The following is a 7,642-nucleotide window of genomic DNA, read 5'->3' on the forward strand; positions in this document are numbered from 1 at the left end:
CCTTGGAAAGAGGACCCCGCCAGCCCGGGTCAGGCTTGTACAGGCAGCCGGCAGCCCAGCCCCTCCTGCACACGCACTCCACTGCAGCAGGTGGATGGGCACGGCTGCCACCAGGGTCTCCCCCTCCCTGGGAACCCACACCCCTTTATCGATGGCTTCTGGGAGGTAAGGGGCTTTGGATGTCTCCTCCCAGCCCAGCTGGTGCAGAGCTGGGACCCCGGGCAGTGAGTCTGCAGCAGTGAGCTCCCTGTTGCTGGAGAAGATCGAAGGGACTAGAAACAACTGAGGACATCCCCCCATGGAGCCTGCCCCTGCTCCTTACACCGGGCCTGCACAGTGAATGGGGGTGAATGAAGGAATGTGCCAGAAGCATAGAGGAGCTTCTTGCTCCCAGAGAGAAGCTGGACGTGCTGCCCTCAAAGTCCTGTGTGGGGGGTGCTGTGTACCTTGAGACAGCGTCTTGGCCTCTCTGGGCCAGGATCACCTTGGGCTCAGCAAACAGACCCAGATTTCCAAGCCAACTCCTTCTGTTTTCCTTGTCCCAGGACTCTAGGACTTTCCCTGGCCCTCTATGGCCAGTAGCAGCCCTGGGGGCAGCCAAGGCAGCTCTAGAGAGACTGAGGAGGTGGGAGGGAGCTGGGCTGTCCATCCCCCTCACTGGGGGCATCTTTCCCTGAGCTCTGGCTCAAGAGCAACTCCAGGAGCCAGGCTTCTCGCTGGCCTCTGAGCGGGTCCTTCAGCTGCTCACACCATGACTGCCCTATTCCCCCCAAGTCTCCAAGAGGGGGAGGGCGGTGCAGCCACGGGTGCAGGGTCAGGTGGGTTCGGTCCAGCTTGGCTGAAGTTCTGGTGGGGTGCCGTCTAGAGAGGGTGACTCCGCAGCCTCCACCCCAGTCTGGGCCCTGTTAGTCAGGGTCAGCAAGAGTCATGACGTTTCACTAGGGACAGGGAGATAGGGGACCTCGAAAGGGTGAGCCCCCACCCTCAGGGGCTCTGGGGAGGGGAGACAATGGAGCAGGCTGATTGGAAAGACTGTGATGGATTCAGACAAGCTGCTCTTAGGAGTGGGGAGACCCACAGCCATGGATTCTTGGGCACACAGCTTACAGACACACACGAAGCTGTGGATACCTATGTACACAGTTACGCGCGCACCCGTATGCACGTTACAGGCTCTCCCAGCCCTTCAGACACCCAGGGTCAGTCACAGAAGCACACACACACAATTGTGCACACACAGCCACTCGGATCCTCTGCACAGTGTCGGACCTGAGTGTTCTCACAAGTACCAGACGCTCACACACGCAGGTTATGGGCAGTGTCGCTCCATGGCCTTGGCGCACCCCCATGGCAGCACGTGAACAGCAGAACAGAAATGTAAATGCTTGTCCACTCACACAGAGGTGCACAGGCACTCACACAGGCACGCAGGCTAGTGTGTGCACACGCACTCACACAGACTATCGCTTCTCTCCACCTCCCACCGCAAGAGAGATTAAGACAAGAAGCTCTCCCCACCCAGGACTCTAACCATGTTCCTCCCCACCTAACCTCCACCAAGCTTGGAAACTCCCTGGATTTCCCAGTGGGTCAGCCAACCAGAACAGGCTCCCCCACCACACACCCGCCATGGCTCTGGTCAGGTGCTTCTCCACCATCCACTGCCAACAAGCTGCCTGCTACCTGTCAGGAAGCCCACCCTGATGAACCCTAGACCTCTCCGATCCTTTGATGTGGGATCCTTGGGCCCCAGGGCCGTATGGCAGTTTTCTTGGGCCTTGTTCCTCTGAAGACCTTCTTTTTTAATTTTTTAAAATTATTTTATTAATTTTATTTATACATTTATTTTGGGTGGAACAGAGAGAGAGAGAGAGAGAGTGAGAAAGCAAGCCGCCAGGTCTGAGACTTGAACTACAGTAGGTCATGTGGGAGTCCAGCATCCTTAAACACCACACTACCTGCCGGACCCCCATTTTTTTAATAATAATTTTATTTATTCATTTATTTTAATTTGAACAGAGAGGGAGAGAATCTCTGAAGACCTTCTTAAGTGTCTTGTACATCAAGGGCGTGAGACTCGGAAGACCTGGGAGGGAGCAGACTGTCTTGGGGACTCACTTGGGAAGCTAAGTCCAGCTTAGATGAGTGAAAGTGGACAAAAGATTCTGATTTGGGGTGAAGGGAAGGGTGCCCCTCCTCCAATCACACTAGGTCCAAGAGTAGGAACTTGTTCTTCCTTCTCCCTGGGGGCCCTGGGGTCTGACCCCACTGGAGCTTGGCTAACACTGGCCCCAGGGATTTCTGTCCTCGGCCAGGGCTGTTCCTGGCTCTGAGCAGCCCAGCCCTGGGCAGAGCTCCGCAGCAGACAGTGAACCTGTCTGACCTCCAGGCTCCGGAGATACAGGACTCTCCCTTGCACCAGTCTGTTTCAACATCCAGCCACAGCCTGTCCGGGCCAGAGGTCAGCTCAGCGATATCTGGGGGCCTCCAAAAAAGGGCGCTGGAGTGTGGGGGTCCAAACCTCCAGAGAGAAGACCTTCACCAGAGGAGCTGAGACAACATTGCAGCAGCTGGAGTTGAGGCTAGCCTCCAGGACATATTTGGACCTAGGAGAGAACTCTGAGGGCTGGGACAGGAGAGGAGGGCACGGGCCTATCTGGAAGCAGAGGAGAAAGGCCTCACAAACCCCCTTGCAGTCCAAGGTCTGCAGAACAATCTAGGCTCCTGCCTTAGCTCTCAGACTATGCGATGAGGAAGTCGTGCTTCCCAAAGGAAAGAGGGAGCCGGCGCCTCACCCGATCCTGGGGCAGAGGTGGAGCTGTCTCAGAAGAGGAAGAAGTTCATTTCACCCATCAGAAGCAGAGTCTCACTGTGGGGAGGAGACAGCCACCGTCTCCTAGGCATTCTATCAGGCCTTGCTAGGAGCTGGCCCTTGGCTTAACTTGCATTCCCTTGGCTTTTAGAAAAAACTTTCACTTGTTTTCTGGCCATTCGTATTTCTTATTCACGACCTTCCCCATTTTCTGTGAGACTGCATTTTTTCTTATTTAGAGAAACTCTCTATATGATGGACAATAACCCTTTATCTGTAGTACAAGTTGCAACACTTTTTTTCCAGACTATTTTTTTTTTTGGCTTCTAACCTTAGTTTTTTTTTTTTTAAAGAATTATTTATTCAATTTTATTTATTCATTCATTCATTTTAATTTGACCAGAGAGAGACAGAGAGAGAGTAAGTGAGAAAGCAAGCCACCAGGTCTGAGACTCGAACCATGGTCAGCCATGTGGGAGTGTCCAGCGTCGTAGCCACCATGCCACCTGCTGGTCCTCGAACTTTAGTTTTATAAAAAAAATTTATTTATTTTTTCTTTTTTGGAAAGGTTTTTGCTATAAGGCGTGTGCACTCACCAGAAAGACCAAGAGAGACAGAGAGACAGAAAGCGAGAAATCACCCCCCAGGGGGGATGGCCACGCCGCAATCCCTTCTCCTCCATTCTCCTCTGGGGATCTTGGGCACGCACACACATGCACCCGGTATGAATTTAAGCCACTGGGTCCGGGACTCAAACAATGGTCCAGTGACATAGCCATTACACCAACTGCTGGTCCCAAAAAATTTTTAATTTTTACATAGTCAAGTATGTCAGTGTACTATTTTATGGCTTCTGGATTTGATGTCATGCTTAAAAATACTTTCTCAACTTCAAAAACATACAAGTGCTTTTTATATTGTTTCTGTATATATTTTTTTACAGTAGATATATATATTTTTTTAAAAATCATTTATTTTAAAATGTATTTATTTGACTTTTTTTTTTTTGCTGCAGGGCATATGCACTCACTAGAGATACAGAGAGAGAGAAAGGAGAAAGGGAGAAATCACCCACCGCGTTAGCCTTTTTAAATTTGCTGTAGGCCTCATGTGCTCGTTGGAGAGAGAGAAACACTGTTTAGGGGGATGGTCATGCTGCAATCCTTTCTCCTCCATTCACCTCTCAGGATTTGGGGCACCCATGCACACGCGCCTGGCATGTTTCTCAAGCCACAGGTAGGGGACAGGAACCTCACAGTAAGCCATGTGGGATCCAGCCACCCTAGTCACTACAGCACTGGCTGGCACAAAAACGATTACACTTTTGATTTACATTACAGTCAGTATGTATATTATTTGGAGGAGAACTGACATCATTGCAATGCTATATTCAGCCTTCCAACTCAGGAACACGGCATGCCTTACATTTATTCAGGTCTTATTTGATGTCTGCTAGCCAAGGTCCAGTGTTCTCTTTATGTAGATTTTTTTCTTTCTTTTTTTTTTTTATAAGAATCATTTCATTTAACTTAATTTATTTATTTACTTATTTTAATTTGACCAGGGAGGGACAGAATGAGAGAGAGAGAGAAAGTGAAAAAGCAATCTCCCAGGTCCAGGACTTGAACCATGGTCAGCCATGTAGGAGTCCAGTGCCCTTAATCACCATGCCACCTGCCAGCATCTCTTGATGTAAATTTTTATGTAATTCTTTCATTTTATTTTGACCTAGAAATAAACATACTTTTTGTAATGTTGCTATTGTCAATTGGATATCTTTATCTCCTTTCTTCTTTTTTTTTTTAGAGGTTTTTATCTTAGGGTGCGTGTACTTGCTGGAGAGAGAGAAGCAGAGACAGTGAGAGGGAAAGTGAGAAATCACTCCCCCCAGGGGGGATAGCCACATTGCAGTCTCTTCTACTCCATACTCCTCCCGGGATCTTGGACCCACATGTACTCTGCCATGAGTTTCAAGCCACCAGGTCTGAGACTCTAACCATGGTTAACCACATGGGAGTTCAGTGACGTAACTGCCACACCGACGGCTGGTCCCTTTATCTTCTCTTTCCTTCTTCTTTTATTTTTTTTCTTCTTTAGTTTGCTATTACTGGAGAGAGACAAAGAGAGAGGGAGGGAAAGTGAGAAATCACCAGCCACGGGCCTGGTCATGCCGAAATCCCTTCCCCTCTATTTTCCTCTCAGGATTTTGGACACGCATGTACATGTGCCCAGCATTCTTTTTTTTTTTTTTTTTTTTGAGAGTTAGATTTTTGCTATAGGGTGCGTGCGCTCACTGGAAAGAGAGACAGAGAGACAGAAAACAAGAAATCACCCCAGGGGGATGACCGTGCTGCCAACTCTTCTCCTCTGTTCTCCTCTTGGGATCCTAGGCACACACATTCACGTGCCTGGTGTGAATTTGAAGCCATCGGGTCCAGGACTTGAACTGCACTCGGCCATGGGGGAGTCCCAATAGCATGACCATTATGCCATCTGCTGGTCCCATCTGGTGTGAATTTGAAGCCATCGGGTCCAGGACTTGAACTGCACTCGGCCATGGGGGAGTCCCAATAGCATGACCATTATGCCATCTGCTGGTCCCATGTTTTTTTTAGAGAGAGATTTTTTCTATAGAGTGTGTGCACTTACTGGAGAGAGAGAAAGACAGAGAGACAGAGAGCGAGAAATCTCCTAGGGGGATGACCACATTGCAATTCCTTTTCTTCCATTCTCCTCTCAGGATTTTGGGCACTCACACACACATGCCCAGCGTGAGTTTGTTTAGTTTGGTTTGGTTGGTTTTGGTTTTTTTGGAGAGGTTTTTGCTACAGCGCACATGCGCTTGCCAGAAAGACAGAACAGTAGTGGGCCACACGGGATTCCAGAGTGTCAACTACTATGCCACTCTCTGGCCCCAGCAAAATTAAAAAAAAAAAAAAAAAGTTTTGCTTTTGTCTTTTTCGTTCATCTTTTTAATGAGAAAAAAAGAGAAAAGGGAGGAAAAGAGGTTATTTTTATTATGGTCTTGGTGTCGCTGTCCTCTGCCCCAGTCTCCCAGTTGACTAGGATTACGGGCATACACCAACCTGCTCAGGTTCATCGGAAATTGAACCCAGGCCTCCCATATGGCCCTAGCCTTGAGCAGTGAGGTCCTAGTGCTTGTACCACCATGACTGGGCCTGGTTTTGACTTTTATATTCATAACCTATATTCTTCTACCTTGCTAAATTTTTTGGTTTTTTTGGAGAGGTTTTTGCTATAGGGCGCGTGCGCTCGCCAGACAGACAAAGAGAGACATAGAGACAGAAAATGAGAAATCACCCCCAGGGGGGATGGCCACGCCACAATCCCTTCTCCTCCATTCTCCTCTAGGGATCTTGGGCACACATGCACATGCGCCCGGCGTGAGTTTTAAGCCACCGGGTCCAGGATGCAAACCGTGGTTGACTACATGGGAGTCCAGAGACATAGCCATTACGCTAACTGCTGGTTCCCATACCTTGCTAAATTTTCTCCTAGTCTTTCAGGTGAGTCTCTTGGATTTCCTAAGCAATTATATCATTTGCAATTCTTGAAGATGTTGCCTTTTTTTCTTATCATATTTGTGTCTCTTATTTCTTCTTCTCCTCTTATTACACAGGTTAGAGTCCTCCAGATAATGTTAACTGAAAGCAATAATTAGCAGACTTTCATTTACAACTTTCGTAGATCTCTATGCCCAGGGTATCCATGCCGAAATACCTGTGAGCCTCGAAATAACAATCAGCCCAGTACATCAGATAGGAGCAATTAGCCAACACACAAGAAGGCCCTGCTAGCTGCCCAGTCCCTGGGACACTCCACCGGCTCGGAAGTGTAAGAGAGCAGGGCTTGGACTGCTGGTGTGTGACTCCCAGAGAGAGGTGGATTCCGTCAGGATCCCAGTTCTAATCCCAGAACACAATTTCTATACTCAAGCAGACATCCAGACACATCCTCATCCCCTCCCCACATCGCTGGGTTTGGTGAAGCAAAAGGGGACAAGCGTTTATTGGGCATCCACTATATATGAGGAATTGTGCTAGGAACTTTATTGTATAAACTTTTCATCCTTACTACAATCCTATGGGTGAAAATATTGTTCCCTTGTTAACAGACAAGGAAGCCGACTCAGCGCAGAAGTATGGAAGGTTACACAGCTCACCATCACTCAGAAATGGGGTCACTGTAAGCTGCCTCAACACCTTCTCTTCTGAAATGAATGTTTAGCACAGAATGTTTTTTGCCCAGATCAACAAGTCTCTAAATTTCTTAGTCTACTCCGCACTAGTGCCGGATACCCCCACACCCCAGCTAAGGTTTATGGTCTCTCTCTCCTTGGAATATAATAGAGTCAGTGGGGAGGAGCTGACCCGTCCACACCCTAAGGCCAGAGGCCAAATCCTAGGCCTTGCTGGGCAGCAGAAGTACCCAAAGTCCCTGGAGCCTTCAACTCCAAGAGGGTACACCAGAGGATTCAGAGGACAGAGCAAGGTGGGGAGGGGAGGAAGGAAGAAATGACTGGTGACAGGTGACAGGGTGGGGCAAAGAAGATGAGGAAGAAATCAGGATTGGGGCCAGCAGGTGGCATGATGGTTAAGGGCGCTTGACCCACACATGGCCCACTGCGGTTCAAGCCCTGGACCTGGCGACTTGCTTTCTCACTTTCCCTCTCTCACATTCTGTCCCTTTCTGGTCAAATTAAAAGAAGGAAAGAAAGAAAGAAAGAAGGAAAGAAAGAAAGAAAGAAAGAAAGAAAGAAAGAAAGAAAGAAAGAAAGAAAGAAAGAAAGAAAAAGAAAATAAAGTTCAA

Source organism: Tupaia chinensis, unplaced genomic scaffold, assembly GCF_000334495.1.
Source record: "Tupaia chinensis unplaced genomic scaffold, TupChi_1.0 Scaffold143921_1, whole genome shotgun sequence".
Classification (NCBI taxonomy): domain Eukaryota; kingdom Metazoa; phylum Chordata; class Mammalia; order Scandentia; family Tupaiidae; genus Tupaia; species Tupaia belangeri.